Here is a 20,175-nt window from a genome sequence, read left to right as displayed (position 1 = left end):
TTGACTGAAATTCGTTTCATCCAAACACGATTACCTATTAAATTATTCTACACAACTAAATAAGGTAAAAACATAAACCGACGAGAAATAAAGCCTTTTAATTAATCCTATAATTGAAAAACATCATTAGTTTCGTTCCAAACCAATATATGAACATTAAAGCATTAACGTCCCATTTTTAATTTTAAAGATTTGTCATGGTGAAAAATTGTCTTTATGTGCAGGTAGGGCTGCAAATAAAAAAATTATAATATATGAACACCTCTCAGATTCTATTGGCAATTGCACGCCCGAAATGAATAGAACTGAAACATATTACAAGGGCATGCGCTTTTTTGGATTTTTCTTCCAAATAATTGTTCAATTGGAGCAAACGTTTATTATTAGAACTGGGCAAATATCCCAAAATTGTTCTCTGTAGAATCTGCAAGGAAGGCAAAGTTAATTGCCTTCTAGCCCACCCCTGTTTATGTTTGGATAAAGGAATTTCACCCGGATCCTTGAATCTCGTTGGACGAATTGAAGTTGATTCCTAAGAATTGCGCACCTAGAACTAACTGCCGCGTTGTGTAAGTGTGTCCAATTATAGATTATAACTTTGTGTAAGATCGTTTCGTATAGCCTATTGTTTTAGGTCGGTTGTATTAAGAGACAAACTCAAGAAAACCCGCTTATTTTATTTTCTCGGTGATAGGAATCACTTCTATTTGCCCGGGGTCAAAAAAAGAGAAAAAAATCGGGGAGGAAAGTCACTAACGAGGAAAAATGACACCGTGGTTATTAACTCTCTCACGCATGGACAACCAGAAAATCGTTCCGGTTTTAAATAAGTGTTTTTATTTCCGTCGAATATCCTGTGCTTTACTCAAGAGTATATGTTCCCGACGGTTAATTCAAACGCTAAAGGAAGACAAACAAATTTCAAGGGCAATGGCACGTGTTTTCTTCGTTTAGAGACCTACCTAATCGATCATTCGCATTCAATAAATAGTACAATTTATTTCCTAAGGGATTATAAACACAACAGCGCAAAAATAATAACGTATGTTCTCCCTACTTACACCTTTACCATAACGAATTTACGATGTATTCATTGTCCATAATGACAATTGATGCAATAAATAAAACCACTTACAAACACGCCCTAGCTTTTTTCTTTTTTCTGTGCAATTTTGCTGAAAGTTCATTATTTATACACATTCGGGGAGAAAAGTTGAAAAAATAAATTCAAAATTTAGACAACTGCCCTGATCGTTTATCCAAAACTTTGACTTTTAAAATATACTCTCTTACAAAATTAATATATCACTTGTATAATAATATAACTGTGTTGACGTATCCTTTATTATAATAATTTGTTATATAATTGTAATATTGTTTAACCGAAAGTTAAGTACTTCGAGAGATTTTAATTATTCTCTAATTTTACTAAAAGCTTTCCATTTTAAAGATATTATAATTTAATCTCTGATTACTCCCTTTCTCTGTTCTACCCTTAGTTACATACTTTACAAAGCATTGTACCTGGAAGGATTTGCGAATTGCCTTAAAACAATTGGAACGCTTTCAAATGTGTACCTCTTTAGTAGTAAATTTAAATACCTGGAATACTGTCCACCCTTAAGCTTTATGTTTCTTCAGTTATTACCTACTGTCTACCATAAAACCCTGGGTATAAAGCGTTAGTACGCTGGTACTTCTAACTAGAAAAAAACTAGCTTATCTAAAAGGATTGGTTTTGTAGCTGTTTAACAAGATTGTAACCGTTTAAAATTAATTTTTTAAAAGCCAGTATAATACAATTGTTTTATTAGTGACAATTTGTTTTTAGTTTAGATTTGGTTTTTACTTTTAGGAACGGCTAACAACATTGTTCATCGTCAGCCCTCTCGACTTACCTTTTCAATTCTTTCTACCATTTTAAACATACATATTAATTTCTTTTCTTACTATTCCACCGACGTTACGATATTGTATGATATAACTGGACGAACGGGGGACCGCGGTAGCCGAGTGGTTAGCATGAGAGACTCTCACGCCGCGGTCGTGGGTTCGATTCCCACCGTTGCCCCTGGCCCTTTTTTCACAATAACCCCCCCAAATTTGAACACACATATACGAATTGTGTCACATGGCTAATATGCATAGTTCATAACGCCAAAAAAAAAAAAAAACTGGACGAACTCGATTATCTTCGATAAGTCTCTCTATTAATAAATTAAATTCACACACGAGACTTCGTTCACTCTATCCCAGTGTACTCGATATTATTCAGGGTAAGTTGGGATAAGCCCGCAAATTCACGCTAATAAATTACATTCACAACCAGACTTCGTTCCCAGAACCCCAATATTCCTCGGAGTAATTTGGGCTATGTCTTTCATTTAACATTCATTGTCTTGTTCGCACAGTGCCAAAATTTTCTCTTCTTAGCTACCAAAATGAATTTTTAAGAATAATCGCGGTTTTTCCTTGGGGCTGAATGTTGGGAAAAGGATTTATGAGTCGAATGTCTTTACATCAGTATTTAAGGTCTACACTTTCAAAACTGGAAGTTGCTTTTTTGATTTATTACTTTTTTTTTACTTCTTTCAATTATTATGACGTACATTCTCTATCAGTTTTCCAATATCACCATATTCAGCCTTGTTCACTTGACATTTGAAATATAGCCCCTGGGAGAAAATAATCAACCTATGACAAGTCGGAAGCCATTCAAGCACTCGATATTTCCAATACATCAGTGAGTCCAATACGCGTGTCTATTTACGATCTGTGACTGAGAAATGTGAAATGTTATCTTGTCGGATGCCTGTGTCTGACCTTCTCCGAGTAACAGGGCCCGTCGCATCCAGGCTTTTTTCAAAAAATAGAAAATCATTTTTGCGTTTAAATGAATCAGATAAAATTTTTAATGAATATTTTTTGTAACTTATGATTTCTCGTTACTACTGCAGTTTTTAATTAAGAAGTATTTGACAAATGTTTGAGAAAGGAAATCTTACAATATACATATATGATAAGATTTATACTTTCTAAGAAAAAAACGTTTAATCTCCATTAAATAGTGTTGTATACTTTTTATTATTCTTTGAAGCAGTATTCACAAAATTTGATGAGTGACAAGAAATGCTTTAATTTCAAAAGAAAACAAAACTACCCTACGTCCTAATGTTTACACCAAAGCCAATGTAACGATTTACAATGATACATATGGTTTAACATTGCATGTTCTATTTATTTTTCACTTCCTGCTAAATTCTATTTTCCTTTTACAAAAGCAACTTTTAAATAACATTTCACTGTACACACTTTTCAAAACAACTATTAATATACATAAAAAATCTTTTCTTTAATAAGTGATTCTCTTTTTCCTAATAAATTTTCTATTTCCCTTCCTTTGACAGTTTGCTTTACAAATGCTAATAAATCCCCTTCAACATCATTTGTTATGTGGAAGTCATAAGGTCACGTTAGGGTTACAAGCAGATAGAGGTACAACTGATTCACTGACAAATCGTGTCTTGGCCGATATAATTCTGTTTTATTTTTTTATTTATTTTTTTTAACATAAAACAATAAGAGGAGTATTAGTGGAAGATTCTAAAATCCCTAAAAACGCTTTAAATTGTGGTTGTAATAAAAAGAATTTAATTTCGTAATTTTACTACATGACTGAATCCTTTATAATTCCTTTTTAGACAATACAAACATAAAATAAAATGAAATATTATAAAAAGTTGTAGTAAGTTTAGAGTTTGAGGGAAGAAATTATACGTTATCTGTTTTTATTTGTTTTAGTTTATTTTTATGAAACCGCGTTAAATAAACATTCTTTTAGCTTATTTGATTATAGTAGAGTTAAGAACAAGTTAGTTTTAGAAATGCTTTTAACAATAATGCAATCTTCCTGTGTTGACTGAAACGCTCGCCCCGGCCATCTTTCATCCACTTCAAATCGATTGTTAAGGAAAATTTAATTATCTACAAGATGCTATCGACGAAGACTTTTATTTGTTTTAGCAATATATAAATAATCGTGTTATGAGTCATGTTGTTAGGCAAATGCACGCACCATCGCTTCCACATACTCAGTTATATATTCATTCAACAGACCCACTCGCGAATAACGAGATAAAAAATTATTAACTCTATTTAATTTTATGCTCAATTTAGAAAAACGTCAATTATGACAAATGAATTTGACCAGACTAATATGTTTTTATCGAGTGTTGTGTTTGTGTTAATTTATTGTAATGAATGTAATTTATTAGCGTGAAAAGAAGGAGCTGCTTATAACCCCGGCCCGAGGAATATCAAGTACTCTGGGGTGAGTGTATGACGTCTGGAGAGTAAAAGTAATTTATTAGCGTGAAAGGAAGGGGTTGCTTATAACCCCGGCCCGAGGAATATCAAGTACTCTGGGGTGAGTGTATGACGTCTGGAGAGTAAAAGTAATTTATTAGCGTGAAAGGAAGGGTTGCTTATAACTCCGCCCCGAGGAATATCGAGTACTCTGGGGGAGTGGATGTGACCAGACATCTATGTTTGTGGCGATGTATATATGAACTGTATGTTTTGTTTTTATTCTGTATTTGACAATCTGAGGTACAAACGAGAGACTAGCATTCTAGAATATCAACGTAGTATATATCCGAAATCAGAGAGTCTTTAACCAGATCGAGACGCTCAAAGGCTACAGTTTAAAACAAAATATGCGCGAAAGAAAATAAAAAGAACGAAAACACGCAGAAGGCCGGCGATGATGTCAGCTGTTTGTCGGCCTATAAAATTTCCCACTTATATGATAAATGCAGTTTTTATCCGAATAAACACAAACATTTCATTCATTACTCAAAGACACACACCTATATGTTTAGATTGTATTTATTCATAATTTATATGGTATGTGGTTAATTGAAACCAATTCTTACTCGGCGAAAAGCTTTGCATCATATTGGACTTAACCTAATAGAAATTATAACAAAAACTTCCAAAAACTATGATATACACAACGTCTAAATGCGTTTTAAGACAAAACATAAAATACAACAATGACAAAAATTTTCACTAATGAAAGCTAAATATGATATAAAATATAGAAACCAAATAATTTACAGCATCAAATGTACAAACTGCAATGACCGTATTATTATTATTATTATTCATAAAAATGATATAAGATACATAAACAAATAAGAAACATGTTGCTAGCATAAATAGCCCTATCATGTAAATAATAGAGCATAATCACTAAAAGAGGAATTTTTGATTGTACAGAGCGAAATTTAACGCAAATACCAAAAAAAATGTTGGGAATTTTACAGGATTGCTATATCCTAATTTTATAAAACACGAAGGATAATTTTTTACTATTGTTTCAACTATCAGTCCTTGCTCTATTTATAATGATCAATCTATAAAATGTGAACTAATGGGTCCCTTCCTTCTTGATGACGTGTTTTTCTATACAACCGAGTCACTATTTTCCATTGGATGGATGAAAACTAATTATTCAACCGACAAGCCAAATCTATTTATTTTCGCCCATCAATGCCCTTTTGTTACTAGTTAAAATCTTCCATGGGCATAGACGAGAATTGGGTCACATTTTTTTTGTCTTTGTGTTTTGATTCGTCAGGGCTGCCAAAGAGTATCGTCCATTAAAGTTAAAAAGTTTACGCCACCTGGTTTTAATTATTCTCCAACCATTTAAATTATAAAATGTTGGAAGATATAACAAATGATCATAATTTATAGATTTATCTTATAATCACGATTAGACACAGAAGAAATGTATTGTAGGTTCTTCATAGGACATTAGGGATATTATTACTGTAATAAAATTAGCGATGTTGGTAGTATTGGAAGTAAAGAACGTCTTTAATTCCGCCTGCTTCAATATGATGTTAGGCGATTTAGAAGCAACTTTCGAGGTGCCAACATAAGAACGCCTACAAAGCTATGAGACTACCAAGAGACCTCTCTGGAAGCTGATCATGGCTAGAGATGGTTAAGGCTCAATTCTCAACTCCTCCTGTTGAATATCTCTTATGATGGGATATGTAAATTGAAATGCAAGATGATACCTTCCTAGATGGTTACAAGCGGTCGTGGTTTGTGCAAGAGACGTAGAGAACGCAGAGGGAAAGCTCAGCCAAGTTATGAGATCATCTTGGATGTCGACCCATGGACTAAGTGGGGCAACCAAAAAACAGGGATAGAACCCCTGAATTGGAAACGAATCCCGACAATATTCGTCTATGTCAAGGATGAGCTAATTCGGACATGGAAATTCATGATGTACCTGGAGATAATACTGAACATTAAAATAACTTTTTGGAGGCAGATATGGGCAGTGTCAAAAAAAGGATGAAAAATATCATTCCGATTTTCATCAGGTTAATAACAAATGATGGATGGCTTAAAACCAGCAAAATAAGGCTCATCATGTTGGTCACCATTTAATTCTGATGTGTGTTTTCGAACTATGGGCTAACGTGCTTCAAAATAATAAGTACAAATTTCTCTCTTGCATTATATACTAAAAATAATAATTATAATAATGTTGTTGTATTATTTTTCATAATCAGCTATATATTCTTGGATGTCGGACGATGAACTAAGCCGGGCAACATCTTAATCAGCGATAATACTCTTGACTTAGAATAGAAGTTTTAACGATGACCTAATTCAGACATAAGAATTCGTGAAGTACCTAGAGATGAAGCTACACACTAAGATGACTTTCTGGAAGCAGTTAAGGGCAGAAATCATCCCGGCTCACAGCAGACTAATAAGTAATAATGAAGAACTTAAAGCCAGCAAAATAAGACAACAGATTCGTCACACACTTAATTATATTGAACGAGTGCGAAATATGCGCACAAAAAATCTTTGAAAACAACCATTAAATCCGTACTTATTAGGATTTTTAACCAATGATTTTACCTAAAATCTAAGTGTCAAAAGTAAATTGTTTTGCAAGAAATGTCCTATAAATTCTGTATTTGTCGATTTAATGTCACTCCAATGTAATATATTTTTCATTTTGTTCATTTAGGATGCCAACCGATTTTGAATAGAAATACAACCTCGTGTGTGTTACTTTAATAACGTGCAACGGTCGGAAAATAATTTTTACTGGAAGTAAAAAATTGTTGAAAGTGCAATATTACCAGGGCCGTTTGAAGTCGCACACAATACGGGAAAATTCATAAAAGCTCGATTCATCAAAAGAAAATTGTAATAAATTGCACAATTGTTAGAATTTGGCTGATATGTGCCCATTTCCCACGTCTCAAAAGAAAAACGTCAAAGAACAGAAATTGCGAAGAATATCACAACCATGTCAATTTACTATGCAAATTAATTGATGAAATACCACGGTATAATTGACTATAGCATATACGATGAAGCAATGACATCATTCGTTTTAAATTGAAGTCATAACGCTTCACGGGATTTAATAATTATCATTATACAATTTAGGTAAAAAATGAACTATTTATCTTTTATGGAACGGTTATTTTTGAAATATACGGGTATGTTTCATATTTCCTATCTTATTAAAAACTCAGTATCAAATAATTTCGAATCGAAGGCCCGTTGTACGCAATACACTATAAACTGTGCCCACCATTAAACAGAACGCCATAAAACACAATTTATCACGCCGCCCTGGGGCAAATACCGTGTCCAAGCAGGTCATTACCACATTTCATTGAGCCCCCTTTTGAAGGGCTCATCAAAAACAGCCTGTTTTTATACCGAGTTGCCATTACAAACCGGTCCAACCGTAATTAGTCGTTGGAAATAATGACTTTTCAAAGTAGAAAAATCGATTGATCTTCGGTGTTTGTTATATTTCCGCTTTCTTCTTTTCGATTTTGATTGATCACTGGCTGTTATCTTTTTCTAACTCAATTGGTCTTAATGTTGGTAAATTTTTTCTAAAGGATTCAGCAATCGAATAGACCGTAGTTCCCCGACAAATATGAAAGGAGATCCCGAATACGGGAAGTCCCTCTCAGCAATGGTCTAATTAGGACATAGTATTTCGTGAAGTACCTGGTGATATTGGAAACTTTCAGATAACTTCCTGGAAACAGATAACAGCAGCGTCAAAAAGAGCAGCAAAAATCATCCCGACTCTCACCAGACTAATAACTAATGATGGGGAGCCTCAAATCATCAAATTTTAACTTTAAAAGTACAATAATAAATTTTTCTCTTTTATATCATATAAATAATAAAGGAATATACGAATGGCTCCAAATTTCAAGGCATAGAATTAAAGTTAGAAGATTCAATCAAATTCCTTGGTGTGACGCTTGACAGGAAATTTGATTGGAAAGATCATATTAATAACATATACCGGAAAGGAGCAATTTCAATGGTACAATGTAGGAGAATTGTCAATAAAACATGGGGTATCAAACCGTGGGTAGCCAAATGGCTATATATTGCAATTATTCTACCTAAATAGATTATTTTCCCAGCTCTAGTATACGTGGAAAGGTCTAGAGAATAAAGGAAACAGTAACAAATTAAGGCTTTTTCAAAGACTAGGTTGTTTGATAATGACAGGAGCATTTTCAACTAAACCCACCCTAGCACTTGGTCATAACCAATACCACACCTCTTTACATTGAGGTTAAGGTCAAAGCAATAACTGCTACAGATTAATTAGCTGGAATCATAAGTGCAATAACATAGATCATTCGAAAATCTCACAACTATTGAGTAAGGTTAACGGCCAATTATTAAGCGTTAGTGATAAAAAGATTAAAACCCCTTCGGGGAAAAAGTACTTTCAGGTAGTCACTCCTTGTGACTATAATTATACTTTGGATGATGACCATCGCAACAGAGACTGCCTGAGAGGTGCAGAAATCTACATACCTAAATTAGGAATCAGCATCTCCATCATCCCCTCATGGCAAAAACACCTCCGTTTTTCAGGCGGAAATCGGGGCCATTAATATGCGTTGTAGAACACTTAAGGAAAATAAAATTAAGGGAAAGGATATTAGAATTTTTTCTGACAGTCAGGCTAGTCTTAGATCATTACAAAAAGATTTGTCAACCTCAAGACTGGCGGAGGAAACCGTAGATCTTATCAATTTATTTGGATACCAGCGTATAAAGGACACCATGGTAATGAAAAGGCGTTTGTCGGGCCACGATTCCTTAGGAAGTGGAATTTATCCCCTGGACACAGGCAATCGAAAAAGTTCGTAAAGGTGATCAAACCAGCAGAATCGAAATGGCTATTCTCTATCTGAAGGAAGGGAACTAGACCACTGGTAGGTATTCTGACGGGCCATTGCCCACTGAAAAGACACCTCTCCGTAATGGGTACTCTACCAGATCCCTTTTGCCGTTTTTGCGAAATAAAAGAAGAAGCGGCCAGGCACTACCTCCCAGAGTGTGCTAGGTATACTAGGTCCAGATTTGAAATCTTTGAAGGAGCGGACATCACCAAATCACTCCCCGAGATAATTGGCGCAGGGCGCAGAGGTAGTTGGCGTATATCAGAACTTGGTCTGCTTGGCTTTAGCCAGATTCCGAGCGACTGAAAGTGCAAATAGGATGCCTGGTAATGGATCTCAGCGTATTGCGACGCTAAGGGATGAAAGAAATATTGTCCTTGCTGCAAGACGGAACCCTTTCCATAGCATCCGCCAGGTCCTAAATGAACTACAAGATGTTTTAGCAAGGCCTTTATCAACACAAAAGATTACGAATCGATTGTAGGAAGGTGGTCTCACTTCTTTCGCTGCTTTCAGATGACCTGTAACTTTTATGTAGTGAAATTACTTATGAGATTAGTGACAACCTTATTTACAGTATGCCTAACAGGTGCACAGAGGTTTTAGTTAACAGAAGACATTACACATGGTATTTATTGTTTAAAAACAATTTATGTTCAAAAAACAAAATTATGAAATTGAAACCCTTTATTTTGTTATTTTTCAAAATCCCTTAATTAAAAATATTAAAACAATAATTTTGAATAAATATTTATGAGATTTATAATAAAAATAAAATAAAAATAAAAAACTAAATATAAAAAGGAAAAAACTACCATAAAATTGGCAATATCCTTATTCACTTTTGAGCAGTTTCTGTTGGGTTCGAATTCAGGTCCGATGGGTTCGAACCAAACATACTTACAAATGGGCTTTTTTCGAACCCATTGGTACCCTGCAAGTTCATATGACCTCTACTGTTGCGAACTCCCGTAACAACCTATCAATTTAGTGTCATCGATTGAAAAAAAGTTATTTTTTATATCATAAAATACTCAAAAAAAATTACACACAGATTACAAAGTTGTAAATTTTGTTGTTAAACTTCTTTACAATTTGTTTTAAACAATGGACTTCGTTCGTTTTTATTTAACACAGTTCTGTAATCTTTTAGGCAATCTTATAAGAAATGGGTCGTAATCTTGGAGCTGTAATCTTATACATCCGCCGCTTTATTTCTCTTCCACTCGTCAACGATAGAAATGAAATGAAACTGGTATAGCAAAAATGAAATATAACAATATAAAGAATAAATTATTTATAGTAAATATAACCGGATGAAATTGAGTTTAAATAATAACAATACCCTGCGTCATTTGCATTAATATTTTTAACATTTATTAAACAATTAAGGTTGAACTATAACATTTCGTTTAAAAAAAAATGGGATTCCGACCCTAGCCGTAACAGCTTTGTAAAGTGTCTTAAAGGTTCAAGCTTTTACAATTTTAATGAAACAATAACGAAAATTAGGAGAAGAGGATAGGGTAAAATAATTAACTTCACCCTCTAAGAGCTTAGGATCGGCTGGTAAAGAATTTATTACGCAATTAAATTATTATTAAAGGCTTTTGAGCCAAGAATACATAAAAAGAAAAACCTAAATCTAAACTTCTAAAAAAAACTTTTTTTCAATTAAACAAGTATTTCATCTACCAGAATATTTCTTTTGTGAAAAATCACTGGACTGAAATTCTTCCAAAAAATATCTTATAAATAATAAGATAATTAAGTTTAAAGTTTTATTTGTCAGAAAAATAGTGTAAAAATGCAACTTTTAATGTTAATATATTTTCTTATCCCGAGTTCCTCATTACAGGCTTGACTGATGAATAGGCCTAATTCAATTAAGTCAATTACGTTATTTTAATTTAACATAAATTAATTTCAACCCAAACTTTAAAGATTTCTTATAAAAAAAAGTATTCAAAATCTCGTTGTTTTTCCCTTGCAAATTTATTTCCGTGAGATTTCTTGTTGTTGTGGAATGATGGAGTTATGCCATTTTGACATGCCAAAATAGGATAAGCAAACTAAGATGACCGCAAATAAAATTGTTAAAAACTGGGGGGAAAAACATTTGAAACTGGTGTCTTGTTTAATAAGAAACATTAAAACTCTATTTTTTGTGTAAATCTATTGTGGAATTGAAAAATAGGCTATTAATACATTTGTTGTTGCCAAGGAAATAAGACGTAAAAGAAAAAGTAAGACGAATTTTTTCTTATACATAACTTGGCCAAACGCGTGTAACTGGTAGCAGCTTGGGTTGAAGTTCATTTTATCAGATTTGTTTTGGAAAAACGACAAAGTTTGTCAGATTTTCGATTAAACGAATTAAAGCTGTTGGACAAATTTGAGTTCTGAACAGTACAGAATAATCGAGAATAGAATAAAACGGATTTGGCACAAAGAACCGAGGAAAATTTGCCGTTACATTAGCGGTGAAATCTACTTAAGTTTAATTATTGATAATTAGATGCGTTTGTAGTATCTTACTATGTAATATTTTAAATGGTGGTCAAAAGTTCGTCTTTCTTCAATTACATCTCTCGAAATTAATTAAAAAATTTCTGGTAGCAATATTAACTTTTGTTTGGTTGGTTGGTAATAAATTCCGATGTTTTGATGTTCTGTGAAAGGGGTAAAGTTTTGAAAGGGAACTCTCCAAATCCTACCGTGGATCGTTGACGAGTCGGATGTAATCTTTATGCGAAAATCCCGTTCTGTTCTCCGGTTAATACGAAGTGTTAAATCCGTTCGTATTTATCCGACGGAGTCATTCGCCATTACGTCACTGGTGAAAAGGGAAAAGTTGAACATGAAAATTTAATATCCACTCGCAACTTTTTGAAGAGTTTACGATCCATTGGAAGTTGAGAAGCGTCGTTTAGGCCAGCGGTGAAAGTGCCTTTTGCCAAATTAGGTGACGAGACGTGGTCGAGCACTCAATCCACGCCGGAGTTAACAATGCATTCACATTTGCTTCCTTTTTACGCCGTTCCACTCATGGCGAAACCCATCCCCTCGTCTCTTTAGCATGTCCTTAATAATATGGCCAGATATCGGTTTTTTCCCCGTGATTTTAGATTGTACCAACGTTCACTTCAACCACGCACAGATATAACTTTGACAAATATTTTGAGACAATCTGTATAGTAACTCAACATATCACAGATAACTATTATTTAATTTTAGAGATACAGAAAGGGAGAGAAAATAAATCACTCAATACGGTTCTATTTAGAGAGAGAGGGAGTGAGTGGGTAGGATGGTGAGAGAAAGAGAAAGATGGTGAGAGAGAGAGAGAGAGAGAGAAAACAGAAGGAGAGGATGGGAGGATGAGAGAGAGAGAGAGAAAAAGAGAAAGAGAGGATGGGAGGATAAGAGAGAGAGAAAAATGGGAGGAGAGAGAAGAGAGAGAGAGTGAGAGAGAGAGTGACTGTTAGTAACTGTAAAAGTGAATGTGCACGTGATATATGAAGATTTATTAATGCAAGTAGTCTCTACATAGAATATTAAGTTTGTTTTGTTAATGTTTGAACTTAATAAAGTTTACGTGGTACATAATCGCTCATAAAGTAAGTTTTACATAGAAATTAATTTTACTAATGAAACTTGCAAATCAGGTATGTGATCCAAAATGGAGTAGTAGTACCTTTTTGCCAAGCTTTCGGCTTTTATTAAGCCTTTCTAAGGGTTTTTACAGAAAGATTAAAAACAATTATTTTAATAGGATAGGCTTAAAATAAAACAATGTTTGCAATGAACTAACGGATACTTAGTTAAAAAACAAATGAAATTAAAAATAAAAGCGGAACTATTAACTAAGGTTTTTAGTTGAGATAAAAAAGTCAATGGCACGAGCGAGATTCGAACCCACGATCTTCGGCTAGATACGCCGCTGCTCTACCACTTGAGCTATCGTGACCTCGATCCACTCGGACACTAAACTTTTGAATTTGCCCTCCTTTTTGCCATTTTTCAAATGTCGTGTAATCTATTTGATTCTATTTGATGGCAAAAAGGAGGGAAAATTCAAAAGTGGGGTTGAGATGGGAAGTTAGTGTCCGAGTGAATCGAAATCACGACAGCTCACGTGGTAGAACAGTGGCGTATCTAGCCGAAGATCGTGGGTTCGAATCCCGCTCGTGCCATTCACTTTTTTTATCTCAACTAAAAACCTTAATTAATTGTAAGATATTAATTGGTCTAGCGGACCATGAAACTAGTGAATTTAAAAGCGGAACGTTCAGGTATGTGTTTTTACTTTAGTAGCTTAGTAAGTTTTTACTGACTAACCAATAAATAATTTAACAAATAAAACATTCAACACATACCTAACTTAATAAATAAATAATCTAATCAGTAAATATTATTTACAGTAAATCGTAACTGTGACTAGATACTATTTTGTAAAGTTGGTTACCGATTATCGGTCATCTCGATCATTCCTCGTCCTAATGTAGCTGGTAATAACCGAATCGGTTATGAAAAGCAACATTTGAATTAATCCCTTTTGTTTATTTATCTTATTCTTTGGAATTTGTTAAGCTGTAAATAAACGTACACTGATAACCATGTGTTCGGCGCTAATTTAATATTATATAAAATAATTATATAATTACTCAATTAATTATACACATTTTTTCGAAATGAAAAAAAATCTGTAAGTTTACAATGGGAATTAAACGGGGAGTCGAAATGGGAAGTTTGTGGCATGGGCGATCGAAGTCACGGTAGCTCAAGTGGTAGAGCAGCTGCGTATTTAGTCGAAAGTCATTCGTTCGAATCCCGCCTGTCCCACAAATTTTTCATTCCGAAAAAATTGGGTATAATTAATCGAGTAAATACATTTTTATTTATGTCTTTACCGACAACAGTTTTCCCTGAAAGATATTTAGATTTGTAAAGATGATTCCAATATAATATTAAGGAGGATGTTTTTCCTTTCATAAAACTGAGGACTTTTAATGCCATATGGTTTGATACTTGTGTTTTAATAACACAGTAAATACATTGAAATGTATATCTTTATAGGAAGCTGTTGTAATTCCCCGGAAAATATTTAGGTTTAAGTAAACACTTTTCTGTAAAAAAAAAGATTTTAAAAAAATTAAAATTAGCTCTTTGTGTAATGCAAACATAGAAAACAGAAATTATACTGTTTCGTTTAGCAAGGTACAAACCGAACCTGTACATTCCTTCCATTTTATTTAAACTTGTAAAAATGTATCTTTGACCGCGAATGCTTTTAACAGTAGTAAACTTTTAAGTGGTTTTCAACAGTTGGAAATTCCTCCCTTATAAATTCACCAACTTTTTTAACCCCTTTCTTCTAAGCGGCCAATGTTTTACTTTTCAACGTAAAAATACTAATCAAATCGATACCGGTTTACGACTACGATTGCAACACGTCTACTTGCAAAAAACAACGAACTGGTTTAAAAACAGAAATATTTTTATTTTATTGGAATTTTTTTTTTAAATCATTTAAATCAATTAATAAAAACAATATTTTTTATATTCTATAATTACCACATAAGGAGATATTTTGATTTAATTATATCCTTATTGGTTGTTGGTAATAATTATTTGTTTTGAAATGATGGTGAAATGTAAACCGTGAATATGCAATGTTCTATATGAAGGCATAAAACCCCATAAAAGGTTGGGTTTTACATGATATTCTAAACATGAAAAATAAGTTTTTATCCTAAGCAAAACAATTTAAACAATAAGCCAAGAAAAAGCTAAACTTTTGCGATAACAATCTGTCCTGGTTACAAAAATGATAAATGACCGTGCCATGGTTAGCTGTGATTCACAACCTAATTATGGCGTTAACAATCGGCCTAGGAAATATCTCTTTTTCCGTAATAATTCACCCTTTTATACACTCTGATATATTGAATATCCTCAAAAGGTGTTATCTTATTGAAAGACGTTTCAAGGACCAGACGTGAACGATGTAAATTTACTACATAGCACTTTTTCAAGCTTGAGAAAATCCGATAAATCTGGAGGATTCCCGCCTCGGAGAGTGGCACGTTTTGAATCGGCCTTATTCGGATGTCATTTTCTTCTAAAAAGTCTGCGATGGAGGCACAGTCGACACGCGTATTGTGCCGGTTTATTTGCAGAACGCGCAAATTGGCGGACAAAGCCCATTTCCCAGCCGTACTGCAAAACAGAAATGTTAACAACTGGGCCAGGCGATTCCCGGGTTTCATGTGGAGTTCCAAATCTCGTTAATTATTCAGAGGTTTCTGTGCTTCCTGGCTCGACAAGGCGGGCACGGACAAAATGTATATTGCATGCATACATCAAGAACCTGGGCTTGGCTCAAAAACTGCTTGTTCGCGGTAGGGTCAATTAAGCAACGGTTTCATTGTAATTTCACAAAGTTAGGACATGCTGTTTATTTACCCCCAAACAACTATTTTTTTAAGATTAGTTGAGACGGCTTAGTGAAGCCTAAGGACCACCACCTTCCGTGAAGAAGAAAGATAACCCAGACTACGAAATACGGTTTTATTTCCGATATATGTGCGTCGTAACGCTGTTTTAAAACCGCACCAGTAAACGTTTGACGCTGGATGTTATTTAGGATTGTATTTGCTTGGAAAGCCGACAGAACGGACTGCAAATAGCTAAAGTTTATCAATAACTCGCTCACCAATTTAACTCCGAAAAGCTAACAATTACAAGACAAACAATTGTAATCAAGAACAGTCGAGATTTTGTTTTGGTTTCTATTCTAATTTCACCTTGGCTTATATTCTCATCAGGGGAGCCAATTCAAACATTTATCTTAATTTTATTGTTTCAAATTTAGTTGCAGACAGACAGAGTTATAAAACTCCATGGTAGCGACTTAGCAAAAATTTAATTAATTACTTTTTCACTTAAGAAAATGATAAAAATTGACACATTCAATAACAATACAAAATACAAAAGTAAACAGTAAAAATAAGCATAATGTTATTTCTTAATAAAATGAAATCTCTTTCACCCTCCCTCATTCCCCTATTTTCTCTCTCTCTCTCTCTCTCTCTCTCTCTCTCTCTCTCTCTCTCTCTCTTTCTCTCTCTCTCTCTCTCTCTCTCTTCCTTTTTCCTTGTTCTCTTCTCTATATTTCTCTATTTTCTCTTTCCTTTTCATTATCTCACCTTCCCACTCGCTCTCTCTCTCTCTTTCTCTTTCCTCGTTCCTTTCTCTATCTTTCTCTCTTTCCTCTTTCCTTTTCACTCCCCCTTTCACTCTCTCACCTTCCCTCTCTCTCTCTCTCTCTCTCTCTCTCTCTCTCTCTCTCTCTCTCTCTCTCTTTCTCTCTCTCTCGCTCTTCCTCTTTCCTCGTTCCTTTCTCTATCTTTTTCTTTTTCCTCTTTCATTTTCATTCTCTCACCTTTCCACTCGCTCTCTTCCTCTTTCTCATCGATCTCTCTTTCCCTTTCACTCTCTCATCTTCCCACTCTCTCCCTATCCCTCTCTGCAAGGTTTGCAAACTACCATTCCGAGTCGTTAAGCACAAAACCAAAACTTTAGTAGGACATTTTCCTTAAAGGATGCAATAACTTTTTGAGTTCCCACACATACACAGACACAAAACTAGGTAAAAATATCAAAGATTTCTAGAATAGTGTTATCACCTGTTTTCGAGTTATGATTTATGCAAAAAATTTATTGTCTTAAATTTAACTTTTTTTGTTTTAGTTTTTAATGACTTGAAGTTTTTTAGATTTATATTGACAAATTATAATTCATGATTTGTACTGAATTGTATTGAAAATGTGTTTTTGCTCATATATTTTATTAGTAATTTACTTTTTAATTGCTGAATTATTATGTAAATTAGAATATTTATTTCAACATGCAATTTGAAGTAAATACATATGAAAACGAATAGATGTAACATTTGAACAAAAAATCAGGTTATTCGAAGTAATTAATGTTTAATAAATCAGAAGTAGACGTAAACTTAGTAACAATTGTATTTCACATTTGATGTAGGGAAGGTCCTTGTGTTAAAATCTTGTACGACTGATAAATAACGCGTTCATCATCTCTCTCGCTCTTTCTCCTTGATCTCTCTCTCTCTCTCTCTCTCTCTTTCTCCGTCTCTTGTGCGGCCATTTGCGGCAACAAACTGGAAGACCAGCATTAAATTTTAACTGATGCTCTCTTCAAATTTTGTACTTAACGTACGGAAAATCGAAGATGCTTTTGAACTGCAATTGAGAAGGTTTACGTTTCTCACCCACTATATTTACTGTCTTCACTTCCCTCAGACCACTTTTACCTGACGGAGTAAGGTGAAACATCTCAGGTGAGTGGTTGCCCATCACGGACGTTTACAGCGAACACAAAACAAAACACTTCTCTTGTTCGTCTCTTTTATTTCAAGAGATCAACCTTTAGAGAGCGTTTTTAATTAAAATCTTCCTTTAAAGATTTTCTTACCGAGAACGACCCATTTGGATCGGCCTTTTCTCGAACGAAGGATAAGATTTAATTAAATGCATAAGGGATGTTTTTTCTTTGCTTCGTTCCATCGACACACTCACAAAGCAAGCGGTCAAAAGCGTAATTTTCTTAACTTTTTTTTGACAATTTAACTGCAAATACTTCGTCACATATACCTATAGTCGATCAATCGTAAGTTTTCAAGTGCTTCTATTAACTCGGCAAATTTCACCTACGGTTTAACACATTGGGCGGAAATAAGTTACAAAGTTGTACAGACGTCTGTACACAAAGAGCCGCGAACTAACTTTCTACAAATGTTCCAAAACAATAAGTTACCTGAGCGGAAAGGAGTCAGAACCAGTCCTTACAACGTCGACGGCCGTTCATTAAAAGGTATCAGGAGTTTAAGCGGTCAAATCAGGATAGAGTATATTTATAAAGTTTTTAACAAAATCACATATGTGCCAGTTGAAAATAATTATCAAAAATTATAATAAGGTAATGTAGGTGTCTACGAGAAACACCTCGGTTAAAGGTCATCTTTGTACATTAACAAGTCATTATTATTAGGTGAGTATTGACATATGTAAGCGTACATATTCTTCAATATTGTAAAATAAAATTAATTAGAAAAATTGGAACTATTGATAGAATAAAAAACTATACATATATGGTCTTATGAAATGATTAGAAAGAGAATATCAACTCTTTTTTGTTTAATGAAGTTCATTACTGGACAGACAATTTATTCACATTTGTGAAATAACCTAAAGCTCCTTCCGGGCAGATAATATGTTTTATTTTCAATATTTATCGATAGCCGTTTTAATTGATGTAATGTTATCGCTTTTCGTCGATCGTGGACCGGAAGACAAACCATGCCGGATGTGCACACCATTAAAATTCATCAAAGTTCGAAACATCGATTCCTTGTGGCAGCCACCCCTCAGACCTAGAGCAATCAGTTTCAGCTGAAATTATTCTAATTCCTGGTAAGGATGTAAGGGTGTCGAGGGTTGTTTTCTTATGTTAAAATTGCTGTGTAAATAGCGATTTACGAAGAGAATAATTCATTTAAAGAACTGTTTCCTGAATCCAAAATATATTAATTACAAAAAGCTTTTATAATATTTCTTATTTAAACTAGAAATTTACTAAATTAGTTTCAAGTTGTAACTTTTTTTGTACATTTTTGTTTAGGCAATTCGGTCGAAATGTAAAGACTTTCTAAAATCTTCGGACGTTCTGTCTTTCCTGCGGTTCGTACAGCTTTCTGAAGTTTTTCAAACAACATCTATTGTGGTTTTCTTCTTTTTTCTAGTAGAAGGTTTGAGAATTCTAATTTCTAGTCCGTTCAGCTTTATTCCCCACTTTAACTCAGTGGTGTGTTATATCCGGTCAATTTGATTTATTTTAAATCCGGTTTTTATTCTGTATTTCGTATTTTTGGATTCAACACGTTTCGTTGTTAGTGATCGCGTTTCTATTGATTTTTCAATCAGGCGCCGTTGATTAGGCTCATTCTCATTTTCAAAAAAATGGCAAAATGTGTCCAGAATTTAGCAATAAATTTTTTTATTTGGAATATCTCGGGCGTTAGTGTGTGTTTTTAAACGTAAAGAAAATTTGATCCCTCATTTCAATGTTTTTCTCATAAATATCGATGTATTTTATTGATAATTGATTTATATAAGCTCCAATGTTTACGCGCTTGTACAGGGTTGAGCCAATCAATTCTCGCAGTCGACCCGTAATTTCAGCTTTTGTAATTTACAATAAATTACCGGCAGGTCTTGAAAATCACCCATTTTTGTGTTGGCAGTCCATGGTCAGACCATGGTCTTATCCGTGTACCCGTCGAGGTCATATGCTATCAAAAGCTAGGTGATTTCAACCACCAATGTAATTAGTTCCTTAGTCCATTCACACATCCACTGACACCCTTAAATACATTCTTACTTACAGTGGTGTACTCGATATTCTTCCATTACCCTTTACACATAGTATATAACTAAACGGGGTCGATGTGGTTGTTCATGCCGCTAAATTCACTCTCAGCACAAAAGGGACACAAAACTATTGGGTTGTCCGGAAAATAATGCAGGATTTTGGTATTAAACAAAAAAAAAGAAACTAGTTACTTTAAAGCAATGTTCTTTAATCAAAATAATTTCCCATACTCTCAATACATTTCTCCCAACGTGTTGGTAACTTATTAATTCCGTCTGAGTAGAATTCAGAATTTTTAGAATTGATAAAGTCAATAAATGCATTTTCCAGTTCCGTTTGATTTTTGAATATTATGTGTTGTAAGTAGTGGTCCAGGTGTCTAAAAAAATGGTAGTCAGTAGGCGAGAGGTCCGGAGAGTAGGGTGGGTGAGGCAAAGTTTCA

The 20,175-nt window shown here is 34.1% G+C and overlaps 1 protein-coding gene across 2 annotated transcripts in view; it reads left to right on the top strand.

Moving 5' to 3' along the window:
• The window catches only part of LOC106672074, a 186,244-nt gene that overhangs the window by 69,674 nt on the left and 96,395 nt on the right, over positions 1-20,175 (top strand). The gene's annotated exons all lie outside the window — the stretch shown is intronic.

Source organism: Cimex lectularius, unplaced genomic scaffold (assembly GCF_000648675.2).
Source record: "Cimex lectularius strain Harlan isolate CLEC.00 unplaced genomic scaffold, Clec_2.1 scaffold132, whole genome shotgun sequence".
Classification (NCBI taxonomy): Eukaryota; Metazoa; Arthropoda; class Insecta; order Hemiptera; family Cimicidae; genus Cimex; species Cimex lectularius.
The sequence above is the reverse complement of the archived record's forward strand: the minus strand, read 5'-3'. Positions and strand labels throughout refer to the sequence as shown.